The 26265-nt window shown below is 38.8% G+C and overlaps 1 protein-coding gene and 1 pseudogene across 8 annotated transcripts in view; one reads left to right on the top strand and one right to left on the bottom strand.

The window, feature by feature from the left end:
* Positions 1–26265, top strand: part of USP54 (ubiquitin specific peptidase 54) — a 121297-nt gene that overhangs the window by 2452 nt on the left and 92580 nt on the right. For 2 of the 7 annotated variants that reach the window (XM_077894990.1, XM_077894985.1), the window contains exon 2: positions 20424–20526. The exons of 3 other annotated variants lie outside the window; for them this stretch is intronic. The gene's annotated coding sequence lies outside the window, so the exon portion shown is untranslated. Of the gene's footprint in view, positions 1–4895; positions 5029–20423; positions 20527–26265 lie in introns of those variants that run through there. 2 more of the 7 variants (XM_077894987.1, XM_077894991.1) reach the window with 2 other exon arrangements.
* Positions 20273–26265, bottom strand: part of LOC144312368 (small ribosomal subunit protein eS27 pseudogene) — a 62382-nt pseudogene continuing 56389 nt past the window's right edge. Inside the window, exon 3 of the transcript XR_013377836.1 lies at positions 20273–20635. The product of XR_013377836.1 is annotated as a small ribosomal subunit protein eS27 pseudogene (transcript). The remainder of the gene's footprint in view (positions 20636–26265) is intronic.

Genomic DNA, 26265 nt, shown 5'->3' with positions numbered 1-26265 from the left:
ATAATAACTAACATTTGTTGAGTGATTATTAATGTGCCAGGCACATTATCTCATTTTTATCTTTATAACACTCTGCTTTTCAACAACTGGTACTAGTACTTCGGTTTTATTTATTTTTATTTATTTATATATTTTTTAAGATTTTGCTTATTTATTCATAGAGACACAGAGAGAGGCAGAGACACAGGCAGAGGGAGAAGCAGGCCCCCTACAGGAAGCCTGACGTAGGACTCTCCAGGATCACACCCCAGGCTGCAAGTGGTGCTAAACCCCTGCGCCACCAGGGCTGCCCAGTACTTCAGTTTTATTTATTTTATTTTTTATTTATTTATTTATGATAGTCACACAGAGAGAGAGAGAGAGAGAGGGGCAGAGACACAGGCAGAGGGAGAAGCAGGCTCCATGCACCGGGAGCCCGACGTGGGATTCGATCCCGGGTCTCCAGGATCACGCCTTGGGCCAAAGGCAGGCGCCAAACCGCTGCGCCACCCAGGGATCCCCAGTACTTCAGTTTTAAAGACAAGAAAATGGAAGCTTGGGATCCCTGGGTGGCGCAGCGGTTTAGCGCCTGCCTTTGACCCAGGGCGTGATCCTGGAGACCCGGGATCGAATCCCACGTCAGGCTCCCGGTGCATGGAGCCTGCTTCTCTCTCTGCCTGTGTCTCTGCCTCTCTCTCTCTGTGTCTATCATGAATAAATAAATAAAATCTTTAAAAAAAAAAAAAAAAAAAAAAAAAAAAAAAAAAAAAAAGAAAATGGAAGCTTAAGAAATTAAGGAAGTTGGTAAAGATCACAGAGCTAGTAAATGGCAAATTAGGGATTGGAGTTGGAAATATATGTGATTGGAAAACCTAAGCAAGATTCTTTTCTTTTGCAGGGAGGGTACTTTGGGATTTGGGGACCAGAGATTGAAGGTAGAATTGGCCAGAAGACCAGAATTCAATCTCTGCATCTTTGTTCATAGATTTTTCTCCCTCAAATATTTACACTACATATGGGGCCTAATTTGAATATTAGTATGATGCTAAATAGGAGGTTTGTATTGTTGTACAGAGAATTGAGTAAATTGCTATATTTGTGTTGTATATGATTGTATAGGGAGCTATGCTTGGAAAAATAGTTGTAACAAGTAGTTGTTAACGTTTGGAGTCTTCTAGAAAGTGATCATTTTAATGGAAACAGTTATCTATATTCATATGCAATATAGGGCAAATGTTATTAAAACAGACTTTAAGAGATTTAGTCAGACTTTTTTTTTGTTTTAGACTTTTTTTTTTTATATTACTCGGGGTTTTGGTTTTTTTGTATTGAGAAAAATGTATATACATATCACATGTATTTTTACTTTTGCATTCAGACTTTTAAAACTCTGTATTCCAAAGTCTAAAATCTGATTTTCTGATTGAAATTAAAATTTTATATTTTACTACATGGTTTCTTTAGAAATCTAAGTGAGAATGAAATATACCATCATTGTTGATACTTAAGTCTAGATTTAATGCTTAGAGGTGGGTGAGTCCAATACATTTCCTTTTATATTAAGGAAACTAAAGCCTAGAGGAACTTTTTTTTTTTTTTTGAAGATTTTATTTATTTATTCATGAGACACACACACACACACACACACACAGAGGCAGGGACCGCAGAGGGAGAAGCAGGCTCCATGCAGGGAGTGCAGACATGGGACTCCATCCTGGGGCTCCAGGATCACACCCTGGGCTGAAGGCCGCGCTAAACCCCTGAGCCACCCGGCTGCCCCCTAGAGGAACTTTAAATCACTTGCTAAAGTCACAAAGCTTCAATGTCCCAGGTGTTCTGATTTGCAACTCTTTCTTTTAATGTACCACATTGCCAAATTATATTTAATAATTGCTATGCATAGAGTTATGGATGCTCTCAGCCAATTTCAGGAAACCAGTGTTTTCAGGAGGCTATTGATAGATGAGAGTACAAACTACTTGTTTCCCTTATACTGTATTTATACTTCCTACTTATAGTTAGGATAAATGCATTCAGATACTTTTATTCAGAGTCTTTTCACATTTGGTTTGCTAAATTGCTGTTTCATTTTTTTTGTGTGTGTCTAGATACATTACTGGCCCATTTTAACAAATGTTGATATGCCTTAAAAAAAGTGGAGGCGGGCAGCCCCGGTGGCTCCGAGGTTTGGCGGTTTGGCGCCGCCTTTAGCCCAGGGCCGGATTCCAGAGACCTGGGATCCAGTCCCGCATAGGGCTCCCTGCATGGAGCCTGCTTCTCCCTCTGCCTGTGTCTCTGCCTCTCTCTCTCTATGTCTCTCATGAATAAATAGAATCTTTAAAAAAAAAGTGGAGGCATACAACTATGTTGTAATACATAATAATTCTTTTTTCTTTTTTTTTTAAATTTATTTATTTTAGGGATCCCTGGGTGGCGCAGCGGTTTGGCGCCTGCCTTTGGCCCGGGGCGCGATCCTGGAGACCCGGGATTGAATCCCACATCAGGCTCCCGGTGCATGGAGCCTGCTTCTTCCTCTGCCTATGTCTCTGCCTCTCTCTCTCTCTCTCTCTCTGTGACTATCATAAATAAAATAAAAATAAAAATAAAAAAAGATTTATTTATTTTAGAGTGAGTGCATGGAGATAGGTGCATGAATGAGTAGGGGGAGGAGCAGAGAGAGAGAATCCCTGCTGAGCACCAAGCCCGGCCTGGGACTTGATTCCGGGACTCTGAAATCATGACCTGAGCCAAAAATCAAAATGTTGAATTGATTGAGCCACCTGGGCACCCATGTAATATATGATATTCTTAAGACATACAGATTTAAAGATGAGTCAGGTGAAGTTTTTTTCATTGAGTTGATTTTTTTGCAGCAGTCCATCTATAGGCTGGAGTAGCATGTGGGTGTGAATGAGATTCTGTGTTTTCTAGCATCTTTTAACTAAGTGGGCTGGGTGCCCATGTTTTCCATGTGACTTATTTTTGAGGCATTGATACTTTTTTCTAAGAAAAGTTTGGAGTGAAAAAAAAAAAAAAAAAGAAAAGTTTGGAGTGGGACTCCTGGGTGGCTCAGCGGTTGAGCGTCTGCTTTTGGCTCAGGGCGTGACCCCGGGTCCGGGGATGGAGTCCCACATCGGGCTCCCTGTGAGGAGCCAGCTTCTCTCTCTGCCTGTGTCTCTGCTTCTCTCTCTCTAATGAATAAATAAATAAGTCTTAAAAAAAAAAGGTTTGGAGCAAGAGAGTGTGATGAGGGGAAGAGCATGGAACTTCTTTCTATCCCAGAAGGGCTGAAAACTGAAAAGAGTAGTTGATATGTGTAAAGTGGGTAATGGTCTAAAAATATTCATTAACTCTCAGTCTCCACAGGAGAACCTGAAGACCTTTTTTGCTACTTTGATACACACACCCTTTGGAAAGGTTATGTTCATTTACACTCCTCCAGGGATGAGTGGAAAAAATATAAATTTCCTAGCACTTATATCAGCAATGATAAATAGACGTTGAACGAAGTAAAAACAGTTTATATGATAGGTGAAAAGTGAGATCTCATTTTAAATTTCTATTTCTTTGATTGCCTGTGAAGATGAACATTTTTCTATATTTTTCTTTCTTGACATCATTGTTTGTTTGTTTTTTAAGATTTTATTTATTCATGAGAGACAGAGAGAGAGAAAGAGAGAGGCAGAGACACAGGCAGAGGGAGATGCAGGCTCCATGCAGGGAGCCCGACATGGGAGTTGATCCTGGGTCTGCAAGACCACACCCTGGGCTGAAGGCGGCCCTAAACGGCTGAGCCACCCGGGCTGCCCCCACATCACTGTTTATTTCTTCTTTATAACACTTAAAATTTTTTAAAAAAGATTTTATTTATTTATTCATGAGAGACAGAGAGAGGGGCAGAGACATAGGCAGAGAGAGAAGCAGGCTCCACACAGGGAGCCCAGCGCTGGACTCAATCCTGGGGATCGAGGATCAGGCCCTGGGCTGAAGGCGCGCTAAACCGCCGAGCCACCCAGGCTGCCCAAGATTTTGTTTTTAAATAATTTCTACATCCACCTACCTGGGTGGCTCAGAGGTTGTGTCTGCCTTCACCCCGGGTCATGAATCCCACGTTGGGCTCCCGGTGCATGGAGCGCTTCTCCCTCTGCCTATGTCTCTGCCTCTCTCTCTCTCTCCCTCCGTGTGACTATCATAAGAAAAAAAAAAAAAGGATTATGTCCTTTATCAATAAATAGACAGCTGTGTCAGAGTAAATGTTTTCTTAGAAGTAGTAAAACTGAGCGGCACCTGGCTGGCTCAGTAGTTGAGTGTCTGCCTTTGGCTCAGGTTGTGATCCTGTGATCTCTGCCTATATCTCTGCCTCACTCTCTGTGAATCTCATGAATAAATAAATAAAATCTTAAAAAATAAAAAAAAGTAGTAAAACTGAGTAGCTAACTTGAGTTTTCACGATTTAGTTCTAACTGCATATAGTACATTTAGCTGCCTTGGTTAATTGAGACTTGTGAACAGGACAAACAGTAAGAGATGTAGAAGCATTATAAATCCTGGTGTAGGAAAATGAGTTGTAAATTCTGGAAAATAGGGTGATTCTGGTAAGGTCTGACTCTGGGTAAGGATCTGTTGAAACAAACAGCTCAAGGTTCACAAGGTAGTACTGAAGGACCTGATCTCCATTGTAGCTGAAAATTCAGTTCTCTGGTGCGTCCATAATTAGAGCAGCAGCAGTAGCTGCTGTTGCCACTGCTGCCTGAACTTTGTGGCTGTGTGAAGTGGCTAGAGCAGGAAATGATTCCATGGCACCAGGCGTGTATAGGGAAGGACTTGTTCTGGCTCTGGCCAAGTGGTTGCACAGGTTGTGGGTGTCACTTTAAACATACAAAGACCTGTTTGCTGGAGGAGGAGCAGCTTCCTGAGGATCAGGTGCGTATCTGAAGGGATGAGCTCATCCTTCTACCCAGACCTGATCTAGACGCCGAGTGAATGTTTTCCTAATTGCAAGTCCTGCAGCTGGGAGAAGCAGGAAATGATTGAAGCTTCAGGCAGTTTGTGAGTAGCAAAAAAATAGAAGCAATTTGGGAACTCTTTTGAAGCATGTAGCTATGAATATCAGGTTGAAGGTGACACACATGGACAATCTGTCTTTCTCTAAGTTGAGGACTGCAGTAAAGTGGTGGGTTGAGGAAAGCTTTGGTAGTTCTAACTTTAATGATTCTTTTGGAGGTGACTTAATAATTTGTTTTTTATACTGTCTTGTTTGCTGCTTTGGGAAATAAGAATTTTGGGGGATCCTTTTTAATTTCCAGGTATGGGAATTTTTTTCTTTATGGCTTTTTTGAGCTTCGGTTGATGGGACTTATCCTACTTTATCTATCTATCTATCTATCTATCTATCTATCTATCTATTTATTTATTATCCTACTTTTGAAGTCCACTGTGCTGGCTTTCAGAGCCCTATGCATGATTCTATTCTATTTTTTTTTTGTTGTTGTTGTTGGTTTGTTTTAATTTACCTAAACTATTTACTTTAAGGCTCTTTAAAAGGAAATTGGTTTAGAGGCATCTGGGGACTTAGTTGGTTGAGCCTTGACTCTTAGCTTCTGCTTGGGTCATGGTCTTGGGTCAAGGGATTGAGCCTGGCATGTGTGTGTGTGTGTGTGTTTTGCGGAAGGAGGGGGGGTGTCCTGCTCAGCAGGGAGTCTGCTTGAGAGTCTCTCTCCCTGTCTTTCTACCCCATCCTCTGTTCCTCTCCCTCAGTGCCGTGCACATGCATGCTTTCTGTCTCTCTAAATAAATAAATAAAATATAAAAAAATGAAATTGCTTAAAAAATATCCATTATTTATTTTTTATTAAACTTCTTATTATTTTGAGATAACTCTAGATTCATGTAGAGTTAGGAGAGATCTGTTATACTCTTTACCCAGTTTTCCTGAATGGTAACACCTGGCAAAACTATAGTACAATATAACCAGGATTTTTTTTTAAAGATTTTATTTATTTATTCATGAGAGACACAGAGAGAGAGAGGCAGAGGGAGAAGCAGATTCCATGCAGGGAGCCCGATGTGGGACTTGATCCCGGGTCTCCAGGATCAGGCCCTGGGCTGAAGGTGGCACTAAACCACTGAGCCACCCGGGCTACCCCACAACCAGGATATCAGTAAAGTTACAAAATATTTTCATCACCACAGTATCCATCATGTTGCCCTTTATGGCTATACTCACTTCTTTGCACACCCCTTATTTAACCCCTGTCAACCGCTAATCATAAAATCAGTTTTTAAGCAAGAAATTTAAAAAAAGATTTTATTTATTTGAGAGAGAGATTGAGAGTTTGTGCACAAGCAGGAGGAGGGGCAGAAGGAGAGGGAGAAGCAGGCTCCCCACTGAGCAGGGGGCTGGAATTGGGGCTCAATCTCAGAATCCTGGGATCTTGAGCTGAGCAGTGGGTTTAATCCACTTAGCCAATCAGGCACTCCTTAAGCAAGGAATTTTATGTGCAATCTTAAGTAGTTCTGTGTTAGAAATCCACATAGTCTTAATGAAAAGAGCCCTGGACTGGGATAGAAGATTTTGGCTTATGGTAGCTCTTTGACCTTGGGCAAATAATTTTAATTTCCCCGTGGTTCAGTTTCCTTAAGCATAAACCGGCACAATGGTATAGTACTTTCTATCTAACCTATTTATAGGATTTTGAGAAATTGTAAAGTTTTTTTTTTAAGAAAATATGTTCTATATTATTAGCAGCAAGGATGATAGTTTTCAAGTTAGAAAATATAAAGTGATTTGTAACCAGAAACTAGCCCAGGGTGTTAAGAGTGAATATTTAAAGATGAATTTAAATCTTAAGCCTCAATTGAATTTCACAGTGCTGAATTAACTAATGATCTCAGAGCCACTGGTTAGTCTTTGAGAAATCATAAAAGCCAAAGAGAGACAAATGTTCTGATATCTAAAAAGAGGAAAGTAGTTGGAAAACTGAAATGAATGTTAAATTCTAGAAAAATTATAAATGATTAAACAGACGAAATGGGGTAGTAAACAAAAGCAGTTGATGGGTGATTTTTCAAAAATTACTTCTATTTCAATTTTTTAATTCTGTTACTTCTATTTAGAAGTATGAGGTAGTAGGTCAGGGGATTGTTCTAGTTATAGTCATAATCCCACAGTTTCATAGTTTTTCATGATGCATTTGTGAATGTTATGTAGTAAAATATGGTTTGGTTAATTGATTAGGTGAATGTATAGACAATTGAATAACTGTACCCATTTAGATTCTTGGCTTCACCAGGAAAGTCTCTGATGGATTATTTTTAGACCTTAGATAGAATGAAAATTGAAAAAAAAACATATTAATTATGTAAGTATTGCAAAGCTGTAGGAGTAGTTAATATGACAGATGATGAATAAAGCCTAAAGAATTATAGCCACAGGGTGAAATTATAGGCCCAAACTGAAATTAAATTTAACAGAGATCATCCATATGTTTAAATTCAGAACCTCAAATGTATAAGAACAGGATAAGAAAGATCTGGTTGTAGTGGTAGTTCGTGTGAAAAATATCTGGAAGTTTTGGTTAATCACAAATGTAGCATGAACTGGCTATGAAACATGCTGCTAAAAACACCTTCAGCTATATTGCCAGAAGTTTACCCAGGTCACAAAAGTATTGATCCCAATATATTTTTGTACGAGTTGGAAGCACATTTTGCGTGTTTGTTTAAATGGACACTAAGTTGAGAGCATTCCAAGGAAGGCAGATAAGACTATAAATGAACTAAAAGCCATTTATATAGAAAAGTGTTGGGACTTGGGGAAGATAGTGTTGATAAGTTTTAAAACTGTAAATGAAACATTTATAATCCCAACATCCACAATTAACCGCTCTTAGCTGTTCTTTTAGAAATAAAAAAATTTAGATAATGCTAAAGCCCTTATGCTCTTTCTCCCTACAAGGAACTCTATCTTATTCTTACCAAGGTAATATATGTGCATAGTTTCAAAAATTCAAATAGTAGTATATGCTTAGAAGGAAAAATAGCAGTTATCCCATCCCTAGAGGAAACCATACTCATATATCTTAAATATTTTTTTTCAAAGATTTTTATTTATTCATGAGAGACACACACACACAGAGGCTGAGAAACAGGCAGAGGGAGAAGCAGCTCATGCAGGGAGCCCAATGTGGGACTTGATCCCAGGCCCCAGGATCATGCCCTGAGCCAAAGGCAGACGCCCACCCGCTGAGCCACCCAGGCATCCCGGTATTTCTAATGGAATAGTTACAACACTTGCTTTTAAAAATTAGTAAACCTGTATACAGTGTCATAGAAGATGAGCCTTTGGTTCTTTTATTTATTTATTTTTTTTCTTCTGTGGTTTCATCTTTTTTTTTTCTTTTTTTTTTAATTTATTTTTTATTGGTGTTCAATTTACTAACATACAGAATAACCCCCAGTGCCCGTCACCCATTCACTCCCACCCCCCGCCCTCCTCCCCTTCTACCACCCCTAGTTCGTTTCCCAGAGTTAGCAGTCTTTACGTTCTGTCTCCCTTTCTGATATTTCCCACACATTTCTTCTCCCTTCCCTTATATTCCCTTTCACTATTATTTATATTCCCCAAATGAATGAGAACATATAATGTTTGTCCTTCTCCGACTGACTTACTTCACTCAGCGCCTTTGGTTCTTTTAAATGCATAAATGTCTTTTCCCTTATATTCTCAATATGGCTATGTAATTTAGGGGGTTAAGTCATTATTTTTTATTTTACACAGATTACTGAACCTGAGCCATATAATGTACAGTGATTTTAAATATTTTCTTATACAACTTTTGATTTTCCTTAGGCATAATTAATTGCCTTACTTTTCATATTTGTTCAGTTTTTAAAGTTCAGATTACTAAATCACTCCCAGATTCCCAGCCAGGACCATACAACTCTGCCCTATTTATTCAAATCCAATAGATTATCAATTTTTTTTAATCCTTAGAGATCTACTTTGTATATTCTGTATATTCCTCTATATTCTGCTCTAGCCTGGGTTCGTTGTTAGGTAGGCCTGGTTGCTCTGCAGCTCTCACCTGGGATTTCCTTTCACTGTCATTCCTGGGAATTCTGTTTTCTGAATTACATGTCGTTTTCTTTCTTGGTTTACCCCCTCATTTTGGTGAAGTACATGCTCCAGCAGCTCTCTGGGAGTTAACATTTATAGGAATTAAATTTTTTGAAATCTTGCATATATGAAAATGTTTTTATTCTACCCTCCATATTAAGTAATACTCCCTTTGGGAATAGAATTTTCTGTTGGACATCATTTTTTTCATTATTTTAAAGGTATTGGCATTTTCCTCTTGTATTGCCTACGAAAAGTCTAATATGATTCTTTTTATTTTTACAAAAACAAATGGTATTTTATTAAGAAATAAAATATGTAATTTCTGCTAAAATAGGCTGGGTGTTTGCAGTGCATACACTTACTTCAGAATTCTACAGAAAATGTAGTGTTTTGGGTTGCTCAGCGGTTGAGGTCTGCCTTCTGCTCAGAGTGTGATCACATCAGTCCCAGGATGGAGTCCCGTATCAGGCTCCTTGCATGGAGCCTGCCTCTCTCTGTGTTTCCCATGGATAAGTAAATAAAATCTTAAAAAAGAAAAGAAAAGAAAAGAAAATGTAGTGTTTTTATATGCACGAATTCCTTTTTTTTTTTTTTAATATTTTATTTACTTATTCATGAGAGAGGCAGACACAGGCAGAGGGGGAGAAGCAGGCTCCTTCTGGGAAGCCTGATGTGGGACTCTAACCCAGGACCCCCAGATCACGACCTGAGCCAAAGGCAGATGCTCAACCACTTAGCCACTCAGGTGCCCTATGCACTAATTCTTTTTTTAAGATTTTTTAATTTATTAATTCATGAGAGAGACACAGAGAAAGAGAGAGTGAGGCAGAGACACAGGCAGAGAGAGAAGCAGGCTCCATGTAGGGAGCCTGAAGTGGGACTCGATCCACGGTCTCCAGGATCATGCTCTGGGCTGAAGGTGGTGCTAAATGCTGAGCCACCTGGGCTGCCCCATCTGTGCACTAATTCTTATCAAGGAATTGGGATCCTACTACTGAAGGGCTCCATTATTCTTTTTTTTTTTTTTTTTTTTTTCAGTAGACTCCATGCCCAGCATGGAGTCCAATGCAGGGCTGGAATTCTGAGATTAAGACCCCAGTTGAGATCAAGAGTCAGATGCTTAACGAACTGAACTACCCCGGCACCCTGCTCCATCATTCTTTTAAAAAAAAAAAAAATTTTTTTTTTTTGTTAAATATACCTAACATAAAGCTTACCATTTTAACCATTTAATTATACTCTTGAAGTATAATTCTGTGGCATTAAGTACGTTTACATTGTTATGCAGGCTGATGCCATTCTGATTTAATTCCTTTGTTACCTTTTCTTCCTTCTCTCTAGAAACTTACGGAATATTCTCTTTATTCCTAGTGTTCTACAGTTTAGTATTATTTGTGCTATAGTGTGGATTTTTAAATTCATTATGCTAAGAGCTCTGTGATTCCTTTAAAATTGAAAACTTAAGATCTTAAAATCTGGGATTTTTTTGTACTTTTTCTTCCATACTTTTCTGTTTTTTTGGAAAGCCTGGATTGATTCTTTGTCTTTTAATCTATTTTCTTTTTTCTGTCTTTATATTTTACTTTTTTTTTTTAGAAAAAATTTTTTTAAAAAGATTTTATTTTTTTATTCATGGGAGAGAGAGAGAGAGAAGCAGACTCCATGCAGGGAGCCCGACATGAATCTCGATTCCGGGTCTCCAGGATCAGGCCCTGGCTGAAGGCAGTGCTAAACCGCTGAGCCACCCGGGCTGCCCTATATTTTACTTTTTAGGAGATTTCCTTAAATTTGTCTTTCAAATTTTTTCATTGAACTTTGTTATTATTTCTTGATTTAGAGATGTAAAATTTTATCTAAGAAATACATTTTAGAATTTTAAGTCTTCTTATATTCTCTGCATTGTCTGTTTCCTTTAAGCTCCTCCCTAACTCCATTTGAGTACCATCAGCTGTATGTATTTATAGGTGTTCTTTTGTGCTGATTAGTTTTCCCAGATGGAAGTTCTCCAGTTTCCTGCCAGGGGAGCTTGGAGTCTGAGTACCAATACTTTGGTGCTGAGAGGTAAGAGAGAGACTGGGGATCTCCCCATTCAGTGTATAGACTTCCACTTAGTCTCCTCATGCTTTTTATTTTTTATTATTTTTTAAACTTTCATTTATTTATTCATGAGAGACATAGAGAGAAAGAGAGGCAGAGACACAGGCAGAGGGAGAAGCAGGCTCCATGCAGGGAGCCCCACGTGGGACTCGATCCTGGGTCTCCAGGATCACGCTCTGGGCTGAAGGCGGCGCTAAACCGCCGAGCCACCCGGACTGCCCTTTTTAAAAAGATTTTATGCATCCAATCATGAGAGACACACAGAGAGAGGCAGAGACACAGGCAGGGAGAGAAGCAGGCTCCACACAGGGAGCCTGATGTGGGGGCTCGATTCCCGGATCCAGGGATCATGCCCTGAGCCAAAGGCAGACGCTCAACCACTGAGCCACCCCAGACGAACCTAAAGATTGGACTTTATATTGAATTAAAAACATCCCTAATTGTAGTAAGGCATCTTACCCTGGTTAGCTGCTGTGCCTGGTGTCCCCTATCACACGCCCTCTGGCTTATACTTCAGAAAGTGAGATATAGGGAGGAGGCATTTGCCTGGCTGTATAGGATTGAAAGAGAGAATTTGATGCATTTACTGCTTAAACACAGTTTAAATTGCTTTTCCATTTTTGAGTTCCATCCCACATTCCATCCTTCAAAGGGTTCCAATTCCTGAGCCTTTCCTGGGTTCTGTAGTAGGAGTATGTATGCTTTTGTTTGCCAACATTTACCCTCTGGTTCTTTCTCTGGTATGTTAATCAATTACCACACATTTATCTGCTTCCCAGCTTCTAAAATTTTGTGTAAATTCTACCCCTGCAGTCATTTACTTTCTCAGTTTCTTTGTCCATGTGGATTTTTATCTTTTGTATTCCTTTTTATTTTTAGTGGAGAATTAAATTAGGAGGGAGTAGAGGTAAATTGTTTAATTCACATATTTAAATAGAAATGCAATCCATTTCTTAGAGTTTTATATATGTATTCACAACTAATATATAGTAGTGCTCTATGTGTTTTAAATTTTAACATAAATGGGGATCCCTGGGTGGCTCAGCGGTTTGGCGCCTGCCTTTGGCCCAGGGCGCGATCCTGGAGACCCGGATCGAATCCCACGTCGGGCTCCCGGTGCATGGAGCCTGCTTCTCCCTCTGCCTGTGTCTCTGCCTCTCTCTCTCTGTGTGACTATCATAAATAAATAAAAAATTTAAAAAAAAATTTTAAATTTTAACATAAATGAGGGCACCTGGCTGGCTCAGTCAGTAGAGCATGCATCACACAACTCTTGATATTGGGTCACGCCCCATGTTAGGTGTAGAGATCACTTAAAAATAGAATATTTAAAAATAGGAAATAAAAATTTTACATATATTGGGATACCTTGCTGTCTCAGTCAGTAGGGCATGCAACTCTTGTTCTTGGGATTGTGAGTTCACCCCCAGGTTTGGTGTAAAGATTACTTAAAAAAAAGAAACCTTAGAATTTTTACATAAGTGGAATATTTTAGGGGTAATTCTGTATTTTTTCCTCACTACTATGTTGTGATCTAATGTTTAAATAAATAGATCTAGTTTATCTATTTTGAATGATACATAGCAATAAATCTTATTATAGTACATTGTATTTATTACACATTGTATAGTACATTATATAGTACATTGTATTTATTAATTACCCTTTGAGCATTTAATTTGTTTTTCTTTTTCTCTATTTAATAAAGATACATGTGTGAGAATTTTTTTCTTTTTCTTTTTTTGAGAATTTAAGCTTCAATGAGAAGTAAAATTTCTAGGTGTATTAGTTATCTATTGCTATGTAACAAATTACCTCAAAACTTAGTGACTTACTTAAAGCAACAAATATTTATCTCAGTTTCATGTGTGCTACCCTATGACCTAGCAATTCCACTACTGGGGATTTACCTCAAAAGATACAGATGTAATGATCCAAAAGGGCACTTGCACCCCAGTGTTTATAGCGGCAGTGTCCACAATAGCCAAACTATGGAAAGAGCCCTGATGTCTATCGAGAGATGAATGGGTATTACAAAGATATGGTAAATATGTATAATGGAATACTACTCAGCCATCAAAAAAGTGCAGTCTTGTCATTTGCAACAAGGTGCATGGAACTAGAGGGTATTATGCTAAGCGACATAAGTCAATCAGAGAAAGAATTATTATATGATCTCATATGTGAAATTTAAGAAACAAAACAGGATCATAGGGAAAGGAAGGAAAAAATAAAACAATATGAAATTAGAAAGGGAGACAAACCATAAGAAACTCTTTTTTTTTTTTTTTTTTTTTTTGAGACTCTCTTAATCATAGAAAACAAACTGAGGATTCCTGGAGGGGAGGGGGTAGGGGGATGGGATAACTGGGTCATGGGCATTAAGGAGGGCACTCGATGGAATGACTACTGGGTGTTATATAAGACTGATGAATCACTGAACTCTGCCTCTAAAACTAATAATACACTATATGTTAATTGAAAAAAAGGTTCATTTATTTGAATGTGAAAAAAAATAAAGTTCTTAAGTTTTGATTACAAAAAAAAAAAAAAAAAAAAAGCAACGGAATCAAGATGTGTCTCCCATAGGTTGCAGTCAGGTTGTTAGCTAGAGTTTCGGTTTCATCTGAAGATTTAACTGGAGGAGGATCTGCTTCCAAGTTCTCTTATGTGGTTATTGGGAGGATTTAGTTCCTCATGGGTTGATTGACTGAGGGCCTTAGTTCCTTGCTGGTTTGTTGGTTGGAGGCCTTTTTCAGTTCCTTGTCCTGTGGGATTCACCACAGAGCAGTTTAAAACACCACAACTGGCTTCCATGACAGTGAAGAAGCCAGAGGCCAGAGTCTGTAACCTAATCTAGGAAATGACATTCTATCACTTTTGCCATTTTTTGTTTATTAGAAGTAAATCATCAGGTCCAGCCTGTATTCAAAGAGTGGGGCTTAAAAAAACACACACACACACACAAAGAGGGGCTTATGGGCATGAATAAAGTTGTGTACCACACTGAGTCATAGTTGCACTAGAATATTTAGCCCGAAAGAGGTGATTAAAGGAACATATGAGTTTTGTCTTACATATTTGGAAGGCTTATGTTATGTAAAGAGAGTATATCTACTTGATTTTGGATCAGAGATTGAACTAAGGATGATGGGTGTAAAATAAGATCTGCTGCCTTGGGGTGTCTGGGTGAGTCAGTTGGTTGAACATCTGACTCTTAGTTTCAGCTCAGGTCATGATCTCATAGATTGTGAGATCGAGCCCTGTGTGGGGCTCCCCAGTCAGCAGGAAGTCTTCTTGAAGATTCTCTCCGTCTGTTCCTGCCCCCTTTGCATGCACGTGTGCACTCTCTGAAATGAATAAATAAATCTGGGCAGCCTGGGTGGCTCAGCGATTTAGCATCTGCCTTCAGCCTAGGGCGTGATCCTGGAGTCCCGGGATTGAGTCCCACATCGGGCTCCCTGCATGAAGCCTACTCCTCCCTCTGCCTGTGTCTCTGCCTCTCTCTCTCTCTCAAGAATTAATAAATAAAATCTTAAAAAATAATAAATCTTTAAAAAAATAAAATTTGCTGCCATATGGGATAATGTGCTCTCTGTAGTTGAACATATTCTGGCAGAGGCTGAGTGACTTGTAAAAAAGGTTATAAAAAGGATTCTTGCATTGGGTTAGAAAATTAAGTATGTGGTCTCCATTTTTTTATTTTTTAAGATTTATCTATTTATGAGAGAGACAGTGAGAGAGAGGGGCAGAGACATAGGCAGAGGGAGAAGCAGGCTTCCCACAGGGAGCCCATTGCAGGACTGTATACTGGATCCCAGGATCACACCCTGAGCTGAAGGCAGAGGCTCAACCCCTGAGCTACCCAGGTATCCCAAGTACATACTCTCTAAAGAGTCTTTCTACTCTAAGATTCTATAATTATAAGTGAATGAGTTTTAAACTGTTAGTATTTGAATTGTCTATTGGTTACTGATCAGGGACAAGTGTATAAATGTACATGGGTATTTGCACATATGGGATTTCATTTAGAAGACCCAGGTTAAGTTAAGAGGAGAACTATAAATTTATACCTTTATTACTGAAAAAAAAATCAGTATTCATATCCTATTTTTACTTTATATTTTTTTGGCTACCCTAGAATGTTTACTAATACAATTCTTATTATATAGTGTTAGAAATGACTCAGTTTTTTTCTTCCAACAAAAATATTTTTATTGTGGGGGGATCCCTGGGTGGCTCAGCGGTTTGGTGCCTGCCTTCAGCCCAGGGCGTGGTCCTGGAGTCCCGGGATCGAGTCCCACATCAGGCTCCCTGCATGGAGCCTGCTTCTCCCTCTGCCTGTGTCTCTGCGCCTCTCTCTCTCTCTGTGTGTGTCTCTCATGAAAGCATAAATAAAATCTTTAAAATATATATTTTTATTGTAAAAAATAGAAAATACAAATAAGGAAAAAATAAACATTTATGTGTTTTGTTAAAAGGCACTTTATTTAATATATGTTAATTTATTAACATTGAACTCAAAATAGCACTGTAACTTATGCCTGAATGAATGTATATAACTGTATTTTCTCCAGAAGGCACATCACAGCCTTCTTGTACTTAGAAACACTGGACAGCACTTTAGCTCTATACTTGGGGGTCATTTTAAACAGTTAAATAACCAATCAAAAGCATAAAAATATGAAAAATGTGGCACTAAACATACCACAAAAAAGAATTTTTTTATACTATGAAAGCTGAAACAAGCAAGCCAAGCAATGCCTAATTTGACCTTGGTTGGGAATGTGTACATCAGGCAACTAAAAATTTTTACCATTCTGTACATTCACATGTCTGTGATTGACCAAAGAAGTGCTGCAAATACTGATTTTGGGGTTACAAATATATTTTGATGAGTAGGCAAATTTGCACATATGGAACCCATGAATAATGAGGATTGATCCTGTGTGTGTGGATGTGTATGTGTGTATATGTAGTGGCTTTTGTTTTCCATTTTGTTTAATTTTATGAGAATGAAATAATTTTTGAAAGTACTCTTATAATTTGTTCCTCTCACCCAACATCCTAATCATTCATTCAACAAGTTTTTTTTTTTTCCAATAAGTATTTCTGTTTTGCCCATTATTTATCCACATAGTGTCCTAGACTCTGGAAATGCCTTAGCAAACAAGATTGACAAAGTGCCTTAGGAAGCTTATAGTTAAGTACAACAACAAAATAAAGCAAGGTAAGGAGATAGGCTGGCAAGTGATAATTTTAGTTTAAAAAATTTATTTTTTCATTGAAGTAGTATAGTTGAAACAGGTTATAATTTTGTATGAAGGGAAGTCCCTTTGAAGAGGATAACATTTAAGTAGAGACCTAAATGAAATGAAGGTTCAGAGTATACAAAGAGCTAGGGAATAGACATTCAGTGGAGAGAGAGAGATTAGCAAGTGAAGAAGCCTTGAGATGGGAAGTTGCTTGGAATCTTTGAAAAATGAAGGGCAAAGAACATTAAGAAAAGTTGAAGGTAGATCATTAGAGATTTAAGATAAGGAATCTAGATTTTATTCAGAATGTAGTGGGAAGATATTGGGATGTTTTATGTGCAGTAATGACATTAATTTATTAAAGATTATTCTGGAAAAGCCTTGCTTTTCCTCCTGTTGTTGTGTGGAGTGATTGGCTATAATGAAAACAAGGAGATCAAATAGGCTATTGTAGTGTTCTAGGCAGTAGATATAAGTGGCTTTGTTCTAGGATGGTAACAGTGGAGGTGGTGAGAGGGTTCTTTTTGATAGTACCCCCATAAGATTTGCTGATGAATTGATGAGGTCTTAAGGAAAGAAAAAGTCAAACATGGTTCCAACTTTGGCTAGAGCAAGTGAGTGAATAATAAGTAGTACTATTTACTAAGATAGGGAAGAATGTGGAGGAGCTGACTGGTTGTATTTGGTGAGAATTAAGTTTTTTTTTCTTTTGGACATGTTAGATTTGAGATACCTAGTAGACAACCAAGTGGTAATATTTAATAATAGGAAGTAGAATGTATAAGTCTGGACCTTAAGGGAAGAGAATGGGTCTGGAGATAAAAAGTATGTTTATGTCAGTAAATATTCATCTACAGCATAATTTTTTCATGGTTGAATCATGCTCCTGTCAGCAAGCCTTCTTGCTCAACTATAGACCCCAAAAGTAAAAACCAGAAAGAGGGATCCCTGGGTGGCTTAGCGGTTTAGCACCTGCCTTTGGCCCAGGGCGTGATCCTGGAGTCTCAGGATCAAGTCCCACATCAGGCTCCTTGCATGGAGCCTGCTTCTCCCTCTGCCTGTGTCTCTGCCTCTCTCTCTCATTCATGAAAAAATAAGTAAAATCTTAAAAAACAAAAAAACAAAAAACAAACAAACAGAAAGAGACAAGACGACTTAACTCCTATTCTAACTAAAACCCATAATGTTGGTTTCTTATAGCACTTTTCTTAATGCATGGACAGAGACATTTGCAATGACTGGAACCTTTCAACCGCCAGACCAGAAAAGCCCTGATAGCAACAGAATGCCTAGAAGACAACATCCCACCACATCCCCTTCCCTACCCATGATCACTGCTGAACACATACTGACCCCCATCCATGATTATGTGCTCTCTTGTGTTACCTCCCTGAACCTCTCGCTGTAGAGCCCCAGGTGTCCATCTTGCTGGCAGAGGTCAGTTGGTAAGGCTTGAGGCTGCTGCCTCCCCTAGCTGCCAGCACCTGAAGTAAATCTCTCACTTTCTCTTTTCCAAACCCTCGTCTCTTGAGTTACTGGCTTCTCTTGGGATGAGTTTATCCAAGTTTGTTCAGCAACAGTGTTGGCAAACCCATTGAAAACTGTGCTTTCAATATGTCCAGCCTGCTTGGGGTTTCTCACATTGGAGCATTTGGCCACAGCGGCACTCTAGAGCTTACCTGTTTATTCCCTGAATTAGTAACTATGACAGATCATTCTGTAACATTCTATTTTGTTGATATGCGTTGTATTTTGTGATGAATAATTTTGTAAATCCATATTTTTTTTTTAAATTTTTTTATTTATTGATGATAGTCATACAGAGAGAGAGAGAGAGAGGCAGAGACAGAGGCAGAGGGAGAAGCAGGCTCCATGCACCGGGAGCCCGACGTGGGATTCGATCCCGGGTCTCCAGGATCGTGCCCTGGGCCAAAGGCAGGCCCCAAACCGCTGCGCCACCCAGGGATCCCTGTAAATCCATATTTTAAACTAATTCCTGTAGGGTATTTGCAATGTAGTTTTGACGTTAATGAGAACTAGCTCAATTTGCACAAGTTAGGGGCCTTGTCCTTCACAAGGCTTTCTGCATTTGAGATGCCAACCACGAGTTCGGGAATCTCCAGGGCATTTGTATTTCTGACCGAATTCAGGAGTTCTGAGCCCCTCAGGTTTGATAATTCACTAGAACAACTTACAGAACTCAGGAAAGTTCTACACTTGTGATTACAGTTTTATCATAGCAAAAGGTTACAAATTTGAAAGGGGAGGGATACATAGGGCAAGGTCTAGGAGGCTCCCAAAAGCAAAGCTTCTGTGTCCTTAGTATGTATCATCCTCCCAGCACATCGATGTGTACTACCAACCAGAGAAGCTCACCAACTCTGTGTTCAGATTTTTTATTGGGGTTTCATTATGTAGATAGGAGTGATTGAATCACTGGCCATATGATGAACTCTGTCTTCAGCATCTTTCTATTCTCCAGAGGTCAGGCTAATATGTAGCTCAGTGCCCCAATCCTTTAATCACATACATGGTTGGTCTTTCTAGCATGGGCAGCCCCCATCTTGAAACTAGGGGCCCAGTATCAGTTACCTAGTTAGCATAAACCAAGTGCGGCTGGAGGAGCCAGCTTGAATAACACAGACACTCCTATCATTTGGGAAACTACAAAGGTTTAGAGGCGTACCTCCCAGGAACCAGGCACAAAGACCAGTCAAATTATTTATTATACAATAGTGTTAAAACACAATTCAGTTATTACTTCCTCTGGAAAGCCTTCCCAAGGGATTTTGTTCACATCTGTGTTACAGTTTTTCTTTTTCTCTTACTAGATTTTGAAGGCCCCTTGACTTTGTATCTCTTATATTACACTATATCTGGCTTACAGTAGTAGGTAGACTCAGTAAGTATTTAATGAATTAAAATATTTAAGATATAGTTCATGAGGAGATGAGAAGTTCAGTGTAGTTCTCGTTAGAGTTTTAAAGTTCAAATAGAATCAATAGCTTCACTTCATTCCTTCATACTCCATCATCATTTGCTCTGCTTTAATATTTTTATACCTTTTTTATGTGGACATCAAATTTGCAAAAGAAATAAAAAAGGAGATTTTGCTTTTTAAAATAATTTATCAACAGTATTTAAAGAGCAACCTTTTCTAATACATTTAAAATATGCTAGAATTTGGGATCCCTAAGTGGCTCAGCGGTTTAGCGTCTGCCTTTAGCCCAGGGCGTGATCCTCGAGTCTCGGGATCGAGTCCCACATCGGGCTCCCTGTATAGAGCCTGCTTCTCCCTCTGCCTGTGTCTCTGCCTCTCTCTCTCTCTCACTGTGTCTCTCTCATGAATAAATAAATAAAATAAAATAAAATAAAATAAAATAAAATAAAATAAAATAAAATAAAAATACCAGAATTCTACTTACACAATTTATAGGGACTACATTATCATACAATGCAAATATTATCATGCGGAACCTAGAGAATCTGTTTCCTTTTTCTGATCTTAAGGGTGAATAAATTCTAATGTCCTCTAATACGTCCTTTCTGTGCATAGGTACAGAGTACTTAAAAAATGTAATAATAAAAAAAATTTTAAAAATGTAATAATAGGGATCCCTGGGTGGCGTAGCAGTTTGGCGCCTGCCTTTGGCCCAGGGCGCGATCCTGGAAACCCGGGATCGAATCCCACGTCGGGCTCCTGGTGCATGGAGCCTGCTTCTCCCTCTGTCTGTGTCTCTGCCTCTCTCTCTCTCTCTGTGTGACTATCATAAAAAAAAAAAAAAAAAAAAAATGTAATAATATTTCCTAAACAAGTTTCTGTATTAAGATTAAATATAAATATATATATTATTTTATCCAAAATGTGTTTATTGGGATAGTTTCCCACTCCTCTTGATTCAGAGTGCTTTTAGTACTGCTTCCCACCTTGAAGGAGCATCCTTCTGTAAGCCTTGCTTTTCCTCCTGTAGACTGACAAAGGACAGTGGAGAAGCCAACACACAAAACTACTGTTTGTGCATGGCTGAAGATGGTACTGATTTTGTAGCATCCTGGACACTTCACATCTATGAGGTAGGAATTGGGACTCTGATTCAGGTGCTTCTTGTGGTTACTCCTCCTCCGGGGATGGGTGGAAGAGGTCATTCATGAGGGGCATGTTCTCATGGGGAGGTCATTACCACTGGAGAGCAAAAAATTATATTTGTAATGTCTTTATAATCTTTAGGCTACCTCTGAGACAGCATTTCACTGGCATGTATCCTTTTTCGAGTAGGAAATACACTAGAAATTATTTGCATGAGATTTATTTTTCCTCTGTTACATAATTTTTCATTTGCATGAGATTTAAAAAAACTCACTACTGGGGGGGATCCCTGGGTGGCTCAGCGGTTTGGCACCTGCCTTCCGCCCAGGGCATGATCCTGGAGTCCTGGGACTGAGTCCCGCGTCAGGCTCCTTGAATGGAGCCTGCTTCTGCCTCTCTGTCTCTGTCTGTCTGTCTCTCTCTTTCTGTGTCTCTCATTAATGAATAAATAAAATCTAAAAAAAACAACAGCAACAACTCACTACTGACTTTAAGTTCCTATCCTTTTCATAAACTTTAAAACAGGTTTTGTGTTTTAGATTTACAGAAAAATTGAGATGATAGTACAAAGAGTTATAAATAATTCCTCATCCAGTTTTCATTATCATTAACATCTTAGAGCAGATTTATTGCAGTTAATCAATATTGATACATTATTATTAACCACTTCAAATTTCCTCAGCTTTTATCTAATGTCTTTTCTTTGTCCCAGGGTCCCATCCAGGATACCACATTAATTTAGTAGTCATGTCTCCTTAGGCTCTGCTTGGCTGTCACAGCTTTTGAGACTTTCCTTGTTTTTGATGACCTTGATAGTTTTGAGGAGTATTAGTCAAGTGTTTTTAGGATGCTCCTTTATTGGAATTTGTCTGATGTTGTTCTTATAATTAGACTGGGGTTGCGGGTTTTTGGGTGCGTTAATCTTAAAAATAAAAGTTTTACCAGCAAACCATTTATTTTACCAGGAAAAGTAGGTTTTTGGGAATAACAGACAATTGCAATTCAGGCCCGTGCAAGCTATGGCAAAGCCACAGGCAAATCCCAAAAACAAAGGAGAGGAACATTATTTTATGGAGAAAGAGGAAGTTGGGAGGGGTTGTTTTGAACAAAAATCCATTGGAGAAAAGCAAGAATGTAAGGTGATTTTTCATTGGCTGAGTTGCAGAGTTACTAGATTTTTTTTAATATTAATTAATTAATTAATTAATTAATTAATTAATTAATTATAGTCACAGGCAGAGAGAGAAGCAGGCTCCATGCACCAGGAGCCCGATGTGGGATTCAATCCCGGGTCTCCAGGATTGCACCCTGGGCCAAAGGCAGGCGCCAAACCGCTGCGCCACCCAGGGATCCCTAGATTTTTAAAATATGAGATGCAGTGTACATCTTTTTCTGTTGGGACCTGTAGTTGATGATTCTTTTGTTGGATCTGTAATGGACAGTTTCTCCTGTAACTGATACTGAGTAGTACAGCTCCCCCTTCCAGCCTCCCTTTCTAGCATCCAGAGTCCATTTTAGTGAGTCCATTTTAGGTGGAAGATCATAGAGATACAGTGATATTTCTCATCATATCATATCAAGGGTATATATTATCAACATGATTTATCATTGTTATTAATGACCTTCTCTGCTAAAGTTAGTCTCCCCCCTGCCTTCTTCTGTGCTGTACTTTTTTTTTTTGAGAGAGAGAGATGACCCCCCCCCCCAAAAAAAAAAAAAAAACCCCAGAAAGGAATAAAAGAAATACTGATGGCTGTAATTTGATGGTTTTTATGCTGGGGGAGGCCAGTGGGTAGCTCATCAACAGTTTCCTTCTGATATACACACACACATACATACACATTTCACTTCTCTTCCCAAACTGTGGAATGGTCATATGTCTAAAGGTTAATTCCACTTTAAAAAAAAAGATAAGTGCTATAGTACATCATACATAGGACAAAATGTTTTCAGAGTTATTGTAAATAAAGCATTTTCTTTTCTTTTTTTGTTTTTTTAAATTTATTTATGATAGTCACACACACACAGAGAGAGAGGCAGAGACACAGGCAGAGGGAGAAGCAGGCTCCATGCACCTGGAGCCCGACATGGGACTCGATCCTGAGTCTCCAGGATCGTGCCCTGGGCCAAAGGCAGGTGCTAAACCGCTGCACCACCCAGGGATCCCACATTTGCTTTTCTTAAAACAAAACAAAACAAAAAAAAAAAGAGAGTGTGGGGGAGGGAGAGAGAGAGAGAGAGAAAGAAAGAGAGAGAGAATCTTTTGTACTTTTTTGTTTTTTAAGAGAGAGCAAGAGTTGGGGGGGAGAGAGAAACTTAAGCAGGCTCCTCATCTAGTGCCGAGCGTGACATGAGGCTTGATCTCATGACCCTGAGATTATAACCTTAGCTGAATCAGAAGTCGGATGCTTAGTTTATTGAACCACCCATGGGTGCCCCTCCATACTGTACTTTTTGGAGGGAGGTCTCCATACACTTAAGGAGTGGGCTTTATGGTCCCCATCCTTGCAGGTGGAGTATCTATATAAATTTATCTGGAATTCTTCTGCAAGGGAAATTTGTTCTCTCTTTAATCATATCCTTATTATCAGTATGAACTCATAGATACTTATTTTGTACTTAGGTTATAATCAGATTTGGCTGTTGGGAGCTCATTTGGTTTGTCTCTTGTGTCCCTTTGAGATATCTCTGTCAATTTAGGATTTTTGTTTTGTTTTTAGCATTTCCTTAGTTTCTGACATTGCAAGATGCTCAGGCTCATCACGTGCGTTTCCTGTTCCAGTCCTGAATTTAGCCATTTCTCCAAGAAGCCTGGGTTTCTTTTGTTGGGAGCCGTATTAGAAACAAAGATCTTGTCTCTAGATGTGCTTGTTAGAACTGGGGTGTCATTGATTCTAAGCAGTCTTAGCTGACAGAGTAAATATTTGTGTATATTCATATATACATATCTATAAATATTTCTAGATGTAACATCTGTATTTTTATTAAGCTGAACACAGGTTCAGGGGCACCTGGGTGGCTCAGTTGGTTAAATGTCTTCTGCCCAGGTTGTAATCCACGGTCCTGGGATCAGGTCCCACACTGAGCTCTTTGCTTGGCAGGGAACCTGCTTCTCTCTCTGTGTCTGCCTGCTGCTCCCCCTGCTTGTGCTCTCTCTCTCTTTCTCTGTGTGTCAAATAAATAAATAAAATCTTTAAAAAAATAAACGCAAGTTCATATTCTTTTTTTTTTTTCAAAGATTTAATTTATTTATTCATGAGAGACAGAGAGAGAGAGGCAGAGACACAGGCAGAGGGAGAAGGAGGCTCCCTGCAGGGAGCCCGATATAGGACTCGATCCTGGGTCTCCAGGATCCCACCCTGGGCTGAAGGCAACGCTAAACCGCTGAGCTACCCGGGTTCATATTCTAACTCTAACCCGTTACCACATGGATCATTTTAGCATTTTTTTCCTGCTTATGTGTAATCTCCTATTCCAAAAGTGAGAAACTTTCTACCATCCACCATTCAGTTACCTAACTGTTCAGGTCCAGTAGACACAAAGGTTTCAGAATTGTTACCCTGTACACCTGTAGGAAACTGCTTCATTAGCGTACGGTGCTTGTGTGCAGTTCACTGTGCTTTTAGCTTACAGATTTGGTAATTTCCAAAGCTATGTAGGTCAGTACCTTTATCCACTATCCTCTTCAATGAGATTGTTTCATAATTTTGTATATTTTTATTATGGCAAATTTCAAACGTACAAAAATAAGGAGGACAGTGTAATGAACCATATGTACCCATTACTAGCTTCATGAAAATTATTAAATACATAGTCGTGTTTTATCTATACTCCTTCCTTACTCCCCCTAGTCAATTTGTGATTATTTTGAAGTAAATCCTGTGGTTACTTTGAAGCAAATCCTATATGTATTTTTTTCCTCTGTAAATATTCCCAAATGAGACTTACATAATTTAACCATTTCCCTATTGACAGTTTTTATTTATTACAGACAGTGCAACTATAAATATTTACTTACATTTATCTTTGTAAACTAGATAAATATCTAGAATTTGGATTGTTGAAACAAAGATATAAATATGTAAAATTGAGAAATACTGCTAAGTTTATTTTAATACTACCAAGAGTACATGAGAATTTATTCTCTGTTCCCTCACCTATATTGATTTTATCCAACTTTTAAATATTTGGCGTTCCAAGATCTGAAAAATCATATGTATCTTTCTTTGGCATTTCTCTCTCCTTCTTTAAAAAGGTTTTGTTTATTTATTTGTGAGAGACACAGAAGGAGAGGCAGAGACACAGGCAGAGGGAGAAGCAGGCTCCATGTAGGGAGCCCAATGTGGACTCGACCCCAGGACCCCAGGTTGATGACCTGAGCCAAAGGCATACCTTCAACCACTGACCCACCCACGTATCCCACATTTCTTTTTTTTTTTCCACATTTCTTTAATTATGAATGGATAGGACATTTTTCCTATCTTCAGTGGTCAACTATTTTTTTCTTTCTGTGAGCTGTACATTTAAATTCTTTGCTTAAGAAAAGGAAATAAATTGTCACAAAGGTCCAGCTTCCTTTCCTAAACCATTAATCTGTGCTGTCATATCTTCCTTTTTCCTTGTTCCCAATTCAGATCTCCAACTGAGGAGTGGTATTTATATTTCTTCAATGAAGGTAAACACTTGCCCATTTTTTTCCTTCTGCCCTCTTTTCACTCGCCAGAGGTTACAGTCAGATTGTTTATCAAACAGATGGTTTTAAGTCAGATTCTGAAGGAGTTCTCTATGGAAATATGCCCAAGAAGCCACAGGAAGGATTTCTATAGACGTGTGGGGGAATATTTGTAATTGTTTAGCAAAGAGTTTGGCACAGTGAGTATCACTTCAGCCTGCTTTGTTCATCTGTTCTGTCTTTCCATACAAACACAAGACATGCACTCTGACTTTTACTGCTGTGCCCTTTTGAAGGCATTTTCAGCCTTTTTCTTTTTTTTGTCAGAGTAAGTTATCTGTCTCCATTTACTTTGGACATAAGTATAATCAATAGTGTTATTGTTGGTTTCTTGATTTAAGGAAATGGTGATTGCATTCTGTCCTGTATGAAATGACAATGTCAGAGTGTAAGAATGTACTGACAGACTGCTTTTCTTTGCTTATGTATTCTTTAACAACAACTGTTCAAAATCTCATGTACGTAGAAGTTGTTTGCCAAGCATTTGAAGCCATCTAGTTTTACCAGGTGGCAGCTGCTGTTGTTTATTGGGACCTAGTTTAAACCACAGACATGAAATAAGAGTGTCCTTGTTTTTAAAAAGAGAAACTGTGATTTCTTGAAAAACAGCTTTATTGAGATATAATTCACATACCAGACAAGTCTCTCACTTTAAGTGTACCATTCAGTGTTATTTATTTATTTATTTATTTTTTAAATTTGTTTTTTATTGGTGTTCAATTTACCAACATACAGAATAACCCCCAGTGCCCGTCACCCATTCACTCCCACCACCCGCCCTCCTCCCCTTCTACCACCTCTAGTTCGTTTCCCAGAGTTAGCAGTCTTTACGTTCTGTCTCCCTTTCTGATATTTCCCACACATTTCTTCTCCCTTCCCTTATATTCCTTTCACTATTATTTATATTCCCCAAATGAATGAGAACATATAATGTTTGTCCTTCTCCGACTGACTTACTTCACTCAGCATAATACCTTCCAGTTCCATCCACATT

Source organism: Canis aureus, chromosome 4, assembly GCF_053574225.1.
Source record: "Canis aureus isolate CA01 chromosome 4, VMU_Caureus_v.1.0, whole genome shotgun sequence".
NCBI classification, from domain to species: domain Eukaryota; kingdom Metazoa; phylum Chordata; class Mammalia; order Carnivora; family Canidae; genus Canis; species Canis aureus.
This window is presented reverse-complemented; position numbering and strand designations above follow the sequence as displayed.